Source organism: Triticum dicoccoides, chromosome 2B, assembly GCF_002162155.2.
Source record: "Triticum dicoccoides isolate Atlit2015 ecotype Zavitan chromosome 2B, WEW_v2.0, whole genome shotgun sequence".
NCBI lineage: Eukaryota > Viridiplantae > Streptophyta > Magnoliopsida > Poales > Poaceae > Triticum > Triticum dicoccoides.
Genome location: NC_041383.1, coordinates 607,522,178 through 607,536,132, shown reverse-complemented (window position 1 = coordinate 607,536,132; position 13,955 = coordinate 607,522,178). Strand labels below are relative to the sequence as shown.

Sequence of the window (13,955 nt, the reverse complement as noted above, 5' to 3'; positions counted from 1 at the left end):
TATCAAGCATAGAAGTAGTTCCATCATAAGTATCATGCATAGTAGAAGTGGCATCATCAATAACATGCGACATATCAGAATTAATAGCAGAAGCAGGTTTTGGTGTCGCAAGCTTACTCATAACAGACGGAGAATCTAGTGCAGAGCTAGATGGCAGTTCCTTACCTCCACTCGTAATTGAGGGATAAATATTAGTTCTTTCGTCTTTCAAGTTCTTCATAGTGACCAGCAGATATAAATCCCAAGTGACTCAAAGAATAGAGCTATGCTCCCGGCAACGGCGCTAGAAAATAGTCTTGATAACCCACAAGTATAGGGGATCGCAACAGTTTTCGAGGGTAGAGTATTCAACCCAAATTTATTAATTCAACACAAGGGGAGCCAAAGAATATTCTCAAGTATTAGCAGTTGAGTTGTCAATTCAACCACACCTGGATAACTTAGTATCTGCAGCAAAGTATTTAGTAGCAAAGTAGTATGATAGTAATGGTAGCAGTGATAAAAGTAACAATAGCAGTTAGTTTTATAGTAATTGTAACAGCAGCAACGGTAAAGTAAATAAGCAAAGCACAATATGTGAAAAGCTCGTAGGCATTGGATCAGTGATGGATAATTATGTTGGATGTGATTCCTCATGTAATAGTTATAACATAGAGTGACACGGAACTAGCTCCAGTTCATCAATGTAATGTAGGCATGTATTCCAAATATAGTCATACGTGCTTATGGAAAAGAACTTGCATGACATCTTTTGTCCTACCCTCCCGTGGCAGCAGAGTCCTAATGGAAACTAAGGGATATTAAGGCCTCCTTTTAATAGAGTACATGACCAAAGTATTAACACATAGTGAATACATGAACTCCTCAAACTACGGTCATCACCAAGAAGTATCCCGATTATTGTCACTTCGGGGTTGTTGGACCATAACACATAATAGGTGACTATAGACTTGCAAGATAGGATCAAGAACTCACATATATTCATGAAAACATAATAAGTTCAGATCTGAAATCATGGCACTCGGGCCCTAGTGACAAGCATTAAGCATAGCAAAGTCATAGCAACATCAATCTCAGAACATAGTGGATACTAGGGATCAAACCCTAACAAAACTAACTTGATTACATGGTAAATCTCATCCAACCCATCACCGTCCAGCAAGCCTACGATGGAATTACTCACGCACGACGGTGAGCATCATGAAATTGGTGATGGAGGATGGTTGATGACAACGACGGCGACGAATCCCCCTCTCCAGAGCCCCGAACGGACTCCAGATCAGCCCTCCCGAGAGAGATTAGGGCTTGGCGGCGGCTCCATATCGTAAAACACGATGAATCTTTCTCTCTAATTTTTTTCTCCGCGAAAGAGAATATATGGAGTTGGAGTTGAGGTCGGTGGACGCCCAGGGGGCCCACGAGGCAGGGGGCACCCCGGGGGAGGGGGCGCGCCCCCCACCCTCGTGGATAGGGTGTGGGCCCCCTGATGCTATTTCTTTCGCCAATATTTTTTATTAATTCTGAAAAGTTGCTCTGTGGATTTCCAGGACATTCCGAGAACTTTTATTTCTGCACAAAAATAACACCATGGCAGTTCTGCTGAAAACAGCGTCAGTCCTGGTTAGTTCCATTCAAATCATGCAAATTAGAGTCCAAAACAAGGGCAAAAGTGTTTGGAAAAATAGATACGACGGATACGTATCAATGATCTCGAGGTAAATCAACTTTTGTAACCCTATATTCATCAAGATCAATCAAGCAGGAAGTGGAGTATTACCTCGATAGAGAGGGCCCGAACCTGGGTAAACATCATGTCTCCTGTCTCCTGTTACCCATCGATCCATGACACACAGCTTGGGACCCCCTACCCGAGATCTGCCGGTTTTGACACTGCCACTGGCGGTGCACCCACGCGTCAGATCCGACGGTGGTGTTGGGAACCCGGAATGACACCCCAATGGACAGGTGCATGGGCACTCCAGATAGCGTGACTGTGGTTGTTGCCGGCCTCTATCAGCTGAGATGGTAGTGACGAGACTGCCATAAGGCATCCCCGCATCAGCGTCTAGAGGATGACTTGGCGACATGCAGTGTGGTTTCTTCCTCTCTCTGCCGAGTTCGACCTATTGGTTGGTAGCGTGCTGCCACTCTACGTGGGACGGAGGGCACGCTAAGTGTGTGTTAGTGTTGCGGCTACTAGATTGGTGTAACGGGGGTGGCCTCAGCAGGGCGACAAATGGCGGGATGTTGTCCCAGCAGTGGTTGCGGTGGTTGTTGGGGTGCGGTTGGTGGTTGGCCGATACGGGTAGTTGGTGGTGAGGCATCTCTAGGAGAAAACCCTTTCTGACCTTCACCAATTCCAGCGGTGGTGACTTTCGCGGGCGTCGCGACCTTTCCTAAAAGCTTTTGAGTAGTTGTGCTCCTACCTCTCCCCTTGACCTTGCCCCAAAGGGAAACATCCAATTAAACCCATTAACGGTCGCTACAAGGGCGCCTCCTCGCGTGTGCCACGTGGAACGAATAGGTTGGGCAGGAAAATAAAAAGAATAAAAGGAAAAGCAAATAGTGTAAAAGAGGTCGAACGAAACCCATTAACATTGCCTCGAGCGCCTCCTCCTCCCTATCCATCGCCGCCACCCCCTCCTCCTCCTCCCTTTGTCGCCGCCGCCACCTCATCCCTCCCCTGCTCTCGTGCCCTCTCCTTATCCCACCCGGGCTCCATATTCGCCGGTCCCTTCCTGCGCTCCATCCCTTCCTCCTTGTTGTGGCAGGCATCACCGCTACTGCGGAGGGCTCCTCAAAGCCGCCGCATCCGAGACAACCCTAGATGTGGCAGGCGGCTCCATCACCGGTCGCGTGCGGCGGAGGCCAGCCCAGATCCGCCTCCTCCAGCCCATCCTCTTCGTCACGCACAACGGGAAAGGTTGGGTTTGAGCTCCGCCACCCCATCCCATGTCGTTGTTCCTCGGTAACAGACCGAGCTCTGCCTCCACACGCACTGTCCTTCCTTGTTGGCCCTTTGTATGTCGGGAACAGACTCGGCGGCGTTTGCCTAGATAGGACCTCAACGGCGACCTGCAGGTCCGCACTGAGATGCCTGGATATTTATCTAAATATAAGGTGCCTGACATTATTGATTCCTTTGGATGATTTTTAAGCTGATTATTAGCAGGTGTACGTGCTGACAATAAAAGGATCACTATTCAACCAAATGGTTTGATTTTTTTAGTCTAATGAAACACTGTTAGTTCACTTTCTTAAACTTGTTTAAAAATGGTTAGTATCTAGAGTTCCAGGAGTTCAAATTATCACACATATTAGAAGAGAAGTCGTCACTTTTCAGCTGTTTTCCCTGAATCTAAATGTGTTTCTGTACTAGTCCCTAGGAAACAATTCATACCATATTAGTAATTTCAGAATCGCTGAGCCTTCTTCACTCTCTGATCCAGAAAGTTTATGTTGTAAATTTTGCATTAGGACTATACAGCTAATGATTTGTGGATGGTAAGGCACCATTATAACAGTGATTTCACTTCTATTTGTACCGCTGCGACTTCTGTAAATTCGTAGACTACTAATTGTTATAATGAAAGAAAATGATTTAGTTCAAATGTGAGAGCTATTTAGTGATGTGGTCTTTGGATTTTTCCATTCAGATGTTAGAGCTCCTGTGGTACTCAGATATGGATGCATCATGGGGCTAGAGAAGGTCCTTTTATGTGTGATGTCATTTTAATACCAGTTTCAAATTTGCTTCATCTTGTTTTCCCTCATTCATTAAATTATAGGATTCTATTTGTTTGTATGACTAAATGCAGATATGAAATTGTTCTTGACAGATGATTGTAACTAAGGTCATGTTCTAGGTATAAAAATGATATGCTGCATCATGCTCTTGCAATAGCTGATTTCGCTATCAAGTTTACAATCCAATGTTGATCTAGAAGGTAGAATCTTTAAACTTCATTGATGCTTTCTTGTCCGTTTTGATATAATATCTCTCTGATATGGTTAGTATATAAACATATGGTGGTATAATTAGTTTTTGCTTTTTTTGTGGGATAATAATGTTGCAGATAGATGAAGATTGAATTAGTTCAGAGTTGATCTTGGTTCTGTATGATCTTCAATTTTTGGGTCTCATAGGTCTGTCTCCCAAGATCAACGAGAAGAAATCTGTTAAAACATTACTGCATTATATGTAACATATGTCCATTTTCATGGAATGAAAGGTGAGTGCTAATTACTTGTCTCGAACCATTATGGTGCCCTGAACTTTCTGACCATTTGAGTTATACTCCAGAGTGTTGATGTTGACTGAATTGAAATTTGGAGCTGTCGAGACACGAGCTTCGTTTTTGGTGGATTAGTAGTTATTGAATTTTTATGCCTCTAGCCCATGCTTGCAGGAACACAATTATTGAGTGGAAGAATGGGTGTAAAAGAGTATGTGCAGAGTGAATTTGATAATGTAGAAGCTCATATTAGAAGCACAAATACGGTCCTTTTTCCCAATTTTTGGTAGCAGCGGTTCTACTGTTGCTCCTGCGATGACCAAGGGTAGGCTGCAACTCTAGATACAGAGAAAGCGAGTACATCTATATAATCTTTTGATTCTTCTTTTTGTTTGTGATGCTACTGCATTTTTCTTAAGCAGGGCTTGCCACTTTGTTGCAATTGTGAGTTCTTTTAGTTTCCTTTTTATGGACAACCTAGAGCTCGGTTCTTATATTCCAAGGCCATCTACCAGGACAGGGATCATATACTAGGAGTTTTAGTTATGGATGCATCTAATGTGGGCAAACCACATGGGCACATTCTTTTGTTTGGCTGGTGCAAAACATATGAAGTTTTCCCTGTCAGCTAATTTAATGTGCTTACCTCTGCATTAGACAGCTAGCTATTATGATTATACACTACGTTTCCTATGTGCTTGGTTTTCCTCTTTTTCTCACTCCTTCCATTGTTGGTGAAGGATCGGTCAGTCCATAGTTCATCATTTGGCTTGCTGCTCGTTAAGCTCTTTCTTCCTTGTCTCCTGTTTGGTAAAATGTCTGAGAGCTGACACAGTTTCGTTTCTCGTTTCCTTGCCTGTCCAGGTTCTCTGTTGGTTCATTGGCAGTTCCTAATTTTTTTTCCTGTAGCCGGTTGAGGTTTGTCTCTGAGCATTCCTCTAAGATTTAATTTTTGTTTGGCATTTTTTTGTGAAAAGAGAGAGGTGGGAAAGGTACTACCATACTTGTTCCTATGGTTGAGAGATTAGAGGACAGAAGTCAAGAGATTTAGGCGATGTTCAATGTGTATGCGGCTGAAAAGTCAGAGAGTAGAACCGAAAGTTTTGCTAGCTATGCTAGCCCAGTAGGAGTGCTGCTGCTACTTCTACTAACTTTTTGTTTCCGTTGAGACATATTTTGCTCCCTATTAGAATTGGCCTCCCTATGGGATTCTTATCATATTTGCTTGATCTGGGATGATTTTGTGTCCTTGTGACTGATGCATGCCTTGTGCTGGTTCTGCAGGGATTCCACCATTAGCATAAAGATCAAGGCGGCGGGCGGTGGCCGTGGAAAGCAGGGGTTCCACAAATTGGCTACATCGTCTCAAGGAGAAGAATTCTTACATGACCCCTGTAACTGCTCGTTTTGTTGATGTCTTCGCCCTATATGTCCAGGTTCTCAACTTCAGTCCTTCACAATGCAGTTATTATTTTGCAGGATCTAAGAATGGACATATAACACTTCTTATAATTCAGACGTTGCTTGCCAATAAAGTTGAATGTGCTGGAGCAATAGTTCTAAAACTTCATTAAGTCAAAGTAGGCAACATTTTTTCTTAATGGCCTTCTTTCTCCATCGTATCTCAAATGCAAGCAAGCATGTCTTTGCTAAGGGTTAGAAGAAGCCAAGGTGTATGTCTAGGATCTCGTTTATATTGCTAATGAATACCTATTTATTTTTCTAAATGCACATGATAGACTGTCTGATACTGAAAAAGTATATTGCAACTTCAGAAATTTATGGAAATGATGGCTCTAAGGGTTAGAAGAAGCCAAGAAGTATGCGATAGGCTTTTTTGATAATTTATCAAAAGAAAGTGTAGAAGAAAATGGAGAGGATGATGAAATGACTCAAATGACGAAATATCTGCATCAGCAAGCTAGGTATGTTCTAGGAAATAATACTATGCAACATATTTTGTTTATATGCTTGTGTAGACTGACCAACTAAGTTTATCCATGAAGGCCTTCGTAGATAGACATCATACATGGTAACGATGTGTGGGTAACATCTCAACAAGGGCGTATTTATCTAAACTATCAGCTGCAATTCTTTTGGTTCCCAATTCTTTTGGTTGTCCAAATTAGCTGATTGTCCAGAGGCTTATTAGTGAATCTGATGGGTCATCTCATGCTTGCAAGCTTAATCTTTTCACATTGGATTTTCTTGTGCTTAGTTTTGTTCTGACCAGACTTATTTCTTAGACCTTATGTGATTATGTGATGATTCTTACAATCCTGCCAATTGTGTCACATCTGGATAAGAGGATATATATTTCTAGAATATCACAAAAACACACATTTTTTACTCAGGTTGTCATTGGTTGGTTGATTCAACAAAATTTTGGTGCCTTGCAATATGATTTTCGCAGTCGTATCAATGCAAGCTCATAGGTACCATCTGTATGAATTTCAGATCTACTATCTCAGTCTCGAAGTTTATAGATTTGGTGGTTCGTTTGCAGGTACGTCAACAACAAGTTAAGCAGTAAGTACAAGGCAGCGATCAGAGGTGCAAATCGATGACCGACACTTCACATTACAAAATTTTCATTCATTTTTTCCTGGCTCATGTTCGGATTTTATTTCAGAGACAAAGAATAATCGAGTTTTGATTGGGACCCTATTGTGGAAGAAATGGCTATATTTGAAGGGTACAAAAACTGTTTTGAGAAGCTAACTACACTTGGAATGAGTAGCTGCTTCTGCTTGAGGACGCCATGGACAAGTTGCTCTGGCCCTGGCGCCGCAGCCATGGACATGGTGCCCTTCTCATCTCTTCTGTGTGTCTCTCTGTGTGTGTGTGCGCGCGCGCGCGTATGTGCGTGTGCGCGTGCGCGTGCGCGTGTGTTCTATTCAATTCGATTTGGAGTTTGTGTTCTGTTCACGAAGCTTCCTGCCTTCTCTGTTGCAGAACATCTCTCTCTGTTTCTCACTCTGGTGTGATGTGATCCAGGTCCCAAAATCTGTGTGGCGGCATGACATGTACTTGGATGCCTCTGCGAGAGGCGGCGGTGGCGGGAGGGTTTCGGCTATTAAGACCGACACCAAGTTCTTCATCGTCAATTTGGACTTCGGTGTTTCAACCGAGGACGTGAAGGTATATACGTACACGATATACATGTCTAATTGTTGCTCTTATGTAATTTGGTTGCTTTTGAGTAGTTGGTCTCAAAGAATTTCATAGTTTGCCTGGATGTTGTATTAGTTAAGCTATTTCTAGACCTGCCATAGGCTGAGTATTAAGGACAGTATAACCGCACCTAAAGCGAGCCCTCACATCGATTTTGGTTCTCGGCCGTCCATTTTCGTGATCTGGATGTTTCTGTCCGTCTGATCTCGTGTAAACAGACTTCTGTCCCGCATGTGTTATGAAGTGGCCCAGCTGTCCTAATGGGCTGCTGCTCCGGCGGCCGAAACGAAGAAATCTGGTCAATTGGGCCTGTTCGGCCAGCCCATAAGAAATCTGATAAATCTCGTGCGCTCATTTGTTTTTTCCAGAACGACGCGGGATGCGGAGGAGAGGATCTACCAGAGGCAATGCGGATACGGAGGAAAGGGATCGACCGGAGATGCGGGCGCAGGATCCGGGTCCAGCCTAGGTGCAGCGGCACTCGATTCAGAGGATGGGACGCGGGATACAGAGGAGCGGGCGGTTTGTGTCGATCGAGTGGAGGCGCGGGATCCAGCTGAGGCGATCGAGCGGAGGCGCGGGAGGATGCTGCCCTTCCCCTCGCGCCTCACTGCCGGCGTCGCCGCCGCCGGCCACATCTAGCCGCCTCAGAACTCCTCGCCCTCACGTCTTGCTTCATATCCTCCCATCCCCATCCCTTCTGCAGCCATGTTCATTCCTAAGGTTGGCATCTTTTCCACTCCCCCTCCTAATCGATTTGGTTCCTGAAACCAATGTTTGCTTGCTACTATAGCTGAGGGATTGGCTTGTTTGCTTCGGCTGCTCGGTAAGGCCAATCCATTTTCGTTTATTTCAGAGATCCACGTTGCATTGCAGTGATTAGTTCCTTATTTGCGTCCATCTCAGTTGATTAGGATGTGCTCTACGGCGTGTGCGCCAACGCACGGTAAGGTCAAGCAGCTGGTAGAGTATATTGGGTAGTTGACAAAGACTGCAGCTGCAAGGGAACATATAGGTAAATACCAACGATTCTCTGTAGGTAATTTTACTTAATTCTGGATACTAAATGGTTAGTGTTACGACATGATATCTTCCAAACAAAAGAATTATGTTGTGGTGAAGTAATCATTTTTAGAATTTAAAATGCAGCACTCGCATAATTTTTGTTTGTGATTATGGGCAATGGATTCAATTGTTTTGGAACAATTTGTAGAATTTCTTTGACATAAAATCTGATTCCCAGCCTTATACTCCAAATAGTTACCAAACGTTATTGATGCTCCTAGATAATATCCAATTGATACTCCAAACCTTTTTCTTGCTAAACTATAATTTGCAATGATAGCCAATTTAATGTCCTAAATTTGGTTCCCCTTACACAACTGCTAATACAGTCGTTCTTTTTGTTAGGAAGCACGTGCAACTCCAGTTCGGTGTGGACCTATCGGTCATCCTCCATCGGTTCCAGCCTGAGGCAGAAGCAGTGTTTGCTTGCTTTGCTTCACAACGATGCTTGGTCCATGTCTCTCCCATGACAACCGCCTAGGGAAAACGATAAACATCTGGACCATGTTGGCACTAGATGGTGTAGTGTTAACGTAGCATAACTTGTACTTCCTCCGTCCGGAAATACTTATCATTGAAATACGATGTATCTAGATGTATTTTAGTTCTAGATACATCCATTTTCATTCATTTTGATGACAAGTATTTCCGAACGGAGGGAGTATGTATTTCCTGATGCCTCTCAGCCCTATACGTACAACAAGTGAACAGTAAGATAGTAGAGGCTTTCAGTTCAGATTTGCTCTGCAATGCCAAAAACAAAATAAAAAGATATCCTCTCTAATATCAAATGAGCTCTAGGCGTGTGCGCATATAGGATATTGGTATATGAAAAGGTTGGACATCAACATCTAAATTCTAATGATCATACCATGAAGAAAACTAAGGTACAGAAATATAACAAAATGACAAATGGCATTATTGATGGAAATACAGGAGTCATTCTGTATAAATGCCGTGCCGATCGTGTACGTGTATTAATATTAGAAATTCATTCAACTAAAGGTTAAATTTATTCAGGAAAAAAACTAAAGGTTAAATTCACAAAGCCTTGTCAAATTTTATGGCATTTTTTCAGAACTCCAGGTTGCCGGAGGAAATAACCACAAGCCACAAGAAAACACAATACTTCAAACAAATGTATACCAATTACTTTGTAGTATAGCAAATATAGGTCAAAATAGACGGACGCGGCAACGCGCGCCATCGATGATCTAGTTGTAACTGTGATTTGGTCGTGTTGGTAGCCTCCCGAGCTAATATTTTGTAGATTTTCTTAGCTTGTTTCTGTGAATAAGATTTGGTTTAGTTCTCAATTATAGTTTGTTGTTAATGGTTGTTCGGATGGGTGTGGCCTCTTTGAAATCGTGGTTATGTTTTCATTTGCACTAGGCTGGTCGTGTTGGTAGCCTCGCGTCGTAGTCTTGATTTGATACGCTCAATTATGATTTAGACTTTATTTTGCATATCTTATTGCTTATACTTCATAAGTTGACAAAGGTGCTCACATAAGGTCATTTTCTTTTTATGGTTTCACAGTTTGTATAGTTTACTTGAATGTTGATATGCTTCTCTGCAGAATGCTTTTGCAGCTTCCTGTTCATAGGGTACTCTTAATTAGTGAGCTATTTTTTCTTTGAATAGTTAAGCGATCTGTGATTCACTATGAATGAAGTGGGAGGTCTAAGGTAGTGCTTCAGTCTTATGTTATTCTGTGTTCACTGTGTGTTCTGTGTGATGCTTAACAATACTTATGTTATGCATGGAACAACTAAGGTTATATTGCAAGGTGTGATGATGCCCGCCTTTTGGAGAATGTTCAACTTTTATAGACCTATTAGCTTGCTATGCTCGACGACTAAATGCTTTGCTGCTGCACTTCTGTTATTTGCTTTGCTGCTGCACTTCTGTTATTTATATTCTTTTTTGAACAATTGTCGCTCGTCTGTGTTGTATATGAGTGAACACTCACAATGATCTTGTTGTATATGAGTGAAGACTCACAATGATCTGTTTCAGTTACGTGCACTTGTTTTTAACATCTGGTGCTCATCTGGGCTGCAAAAGCACATGCATACGTACATCCACTTGATTTGTGCGCACATGATGGCAGAGGAGGCGCGCCAAGGGCGCGCCCCGGCCACTAGTATAAAGGATTAGGCGATGGAGGGGTCTTCACGTCTTTCTCCTTTGTGACAACATCGCTTTGGCGACGGCTTTGTCGCATGGTTTGCTAAGGCGGTTGTCTTAGGGGCCATGATGTCTGTTCGGCAATCATGATGGCGTCAATGTGAGTTCTTCCCGGCGTGTCTGATGTGTTCTTCTATGGTTCACCTTGTAGCTATGTAGTCGGGGTTGTGCTCAAACATGTCCAGGTGGTGATGATGACATGCTATCGGTGATATGGCGACGACTTGTCGCGTGGTTTGCTGAGCCGGTGGGTGGCCTCCTTGGTGGATGTTCTTTTCTTCTCATGAGCTTTGTGGTGTTCACGATGGTGGCCGGATCGTCCGCCGGTGCCTTGTTCATGGTAATATGAGTTGGGTTGTAGTGGATTTAGTCTGGTTTTTTCATAAATTAACCACGTAAATTCTTTTTGTTAAAATATATTGTCCGCCTCCCTCCATCAGTTTGGACTTTTGGATGAGTTGACTAGGGCATGAATTCAATACTTCCTCCCTTCTTAATTAAAGAAAAAGGCAAGTCTTCTGACTCGTTAAAAAACCATCTTTATGTATCTATGGAGCATGCTGCCAAATTTCTAGTCAATTTTGATAATCTTATGGTGCATATATCTGGCAAATAGGAGAACTGTTAGTGCTTGGATCACACACACTAAAAGAGAGCACCAAGAATAATTAATCCTGTCCGGATTTTTCTATGTGTGTATGCACCTTAGTAATGCATTCGTCAAAGGTACTTTACGGCAAGTTAAAAATAGGTCGTGTGTGTGATCAATACATGATCTTGATGCGTCGATGAAGTTGTGTCAGTTTTTCATATGAGCGAATCTTTGAAAGTTTTAGTGGAATCGGTCTGGTGCTAATTAACTAACAGTGACGAGAAACGGTCGTCTTCCCATCATTAGGCACAAACCGGCAGGTGAGCTGCCCGCTAAATTACCAGAAGAGGTGTACGGCGCGGCATCTTTTTAGGAAGGAGACTCCTTTTTGGCATTTAGCAGCCCCTGGGCTGGTGCATATGCATAAACAAAACATGGAGGGAACCATGGTTGATGGTTGGTTCGATTTGACAGCAAAATACAAGTGCTCCTACTGCATCATTAGTTGAAAGTACATAATCAGCTTTCAGTCCTGAGGATAAACAAGCCAGGTACAGCGGTCAACATCCATCCGGTCAACATGGGCACACAGCCACACACGTATGACGTGCTGTACTAGATGCTTGCTGGTTCGCCATCGTCCATCTACTGGCTACTCCACGCATGGGTCGCCAGGTCGGCAATGTACATACATATGTGTCCAGTTTTTCTGGAAGCTGGTGAGCAGTGCTCTACGGCAGTGGTACGCTATGTCATTTATTATGTCAATGCCACTTGCGTGACCAGTCCGCTCGGTCCCGTTACACGCTCACATCAACACACCGCGTCCACCACGATCCTGGAACGACATCCGTCTGCGGCTTCATGGGTATAGCTGGCAGCCTGGCATCCATCCTGGTCTCTCGGCTCGTCTCGTCCCGCCCGCGGCGAGACGCGTTCACGCCGCGCGCCGGTGACCACGCGCCGGTCACAGCGCGATATCGATATCTCCGTCGCAGTCGTGCGTGGCGTCTCCGAGCTCTTTAATTGCCAAACTGGGCATTTTTCTATGAAATATCTAGGGGTTCGTGTGAATTACTCCACTCTCCGTGCATTAGAGTGGGACTTTGTGGATGATAGATTTCTCAAATGTTGTGAATCTTGGATTGGAAATGCAGCATCTTCTGGGGGAGACTGACCTTACTCAACTCTTCCCTTACTAGCATCATATTCTATTACATGTCTATGTTTATGCTATCTAAGAAAGTGATTGAGAAGTTAGATAAGCACAGAAAAAAGTTCTTTTGGCAGGAGACTGATGGTCGGAAAAGATACCACTTGGTCAAGTGGTCTAGAATTTGTAGATCCAAAAACAAAGGGGGGCTGGGAGTTAAGGATCTGCATAGACAAAATATCAGCCTACTCACCAAATGGTGATGGAAATTGGAAAACCAACAAGGGCTTTGGCAGGAGGTGATTCGTGCTAAATATTTTAGAAATGACACGATCCCCTCGGTAAAAAGTAAGTTTGGGGATTCCCCTATTTGGAAAGCTATTATGAAAGTAAAGGAAGTGTATTTGATAGGGAGAAAAGTGATCTTGAACTCTGGTAATGTAGCCAGAGTTTGGATTGATCCTATTAGAGGTACTGCCCCCTTGAGAGATAAATTCCCATCCTTATTCCACATCTGCAACTATCAGGAGATGACTGTTGCTGAGTTTAAAAATTTTGAGGGTATGTTCAAAAGAAATTTGCACCCTCCCCTCACGGATCAGTGGAAGGATTTGGTTGAGGTGGTTAACTCCTGGCAATTATCTGACGAGACTGATCAGATTAGCTGGGCGGTGGGTAAAAAAGGTAAATTCTCGACCAAATCGGTCTATACCTATTTGGAAAGGCATCTGGCTGGATGTGATTATAGATGGATCTGAAAAGTAAAAATCCCCCTCAAAATCCAAATTTTTCTTTGGCAAGTGTTCCAAGACGCGATTCTGACTAGAAAAGTCATGAGAAAGTGCAAATGGGCAGGCAATCCTAAATGCTCTTTTTGTGATAATGTGGAGACCCTACAGCATCTTTTCTTTACTTGCCCTGTTGCTCGGGTGGTATGGAGGATGGTAGGATGTATGCTGGGCACATCTCTCTGTCCGAATAACATTTGGCAGTACTTTTCCTGGTGTTATATTTTCCTTCCTGATGGAACCAAATTTTACACCTCTGGTTTGGCAGCAGTTTGTTGGGCAATCTGAACATTCGTAACCAGGCTACTTTTGAACATAAAGACCTCAAAAGCCCTTTTAATGTGGTGTATGCTGCTTGTGGTTTTTTGATGTACTGGGCAGGTTTGATGGCTGGTGATGATCGGGAGGCCATGGAGCGCGGAGCCAAGATGCTCAGGTCCAGTGCTTCGATGATGATGAGAATCTGCGCGGCTCCAACCAACTCTGCTTCGAACTGATCCCTTCTATATCTCTTCGAGGCTCCGGCTTTTCGTCTGTCAGGATAGGCTGCCTTCACTCCTGCGCGAGTGCTCTATTTGCTCTCTTGTCAGCCTGTAAGCTTGGTGAATTTAGACTGTTTCGGGTTCCTTTTGGTAACTCCTTGGTGTTTAGATCCTATAGGTTTGCGTGATCTCAGGTGTCGCTGGGTTTTCGCCCCGCAATGAGCTGCTCGATGACGAGTGCTCATGGTGGTTTTTCCAGTGATGCCTTAAACTCCC

The 13,955-nt window shown here is 43.6% G+C and overlaps 1 long non-coding RNA gene across 1 annotated transcript; it reads left to right on the top strand.

The window, feature by feature from the left end:
* Positions 1 to 7,798: 7,798 nt before the first annotated feature.
* On the top strand, positions 7,799 to 9,245 carry LOC119368103. The gene is made up of 3 exons (XR_005176528.1): positions 7,799 to 8,235; positions 8,316 to 8,424; positions 8,820 to 9,245. It is a non-coding gene; the product is annotated as an uncharacterized LOC119368103 (long non-coding RNA).
* The last annotated feature ends 4,710 nt before the right edge of the window (positions 9,246 to 13,955 follow it).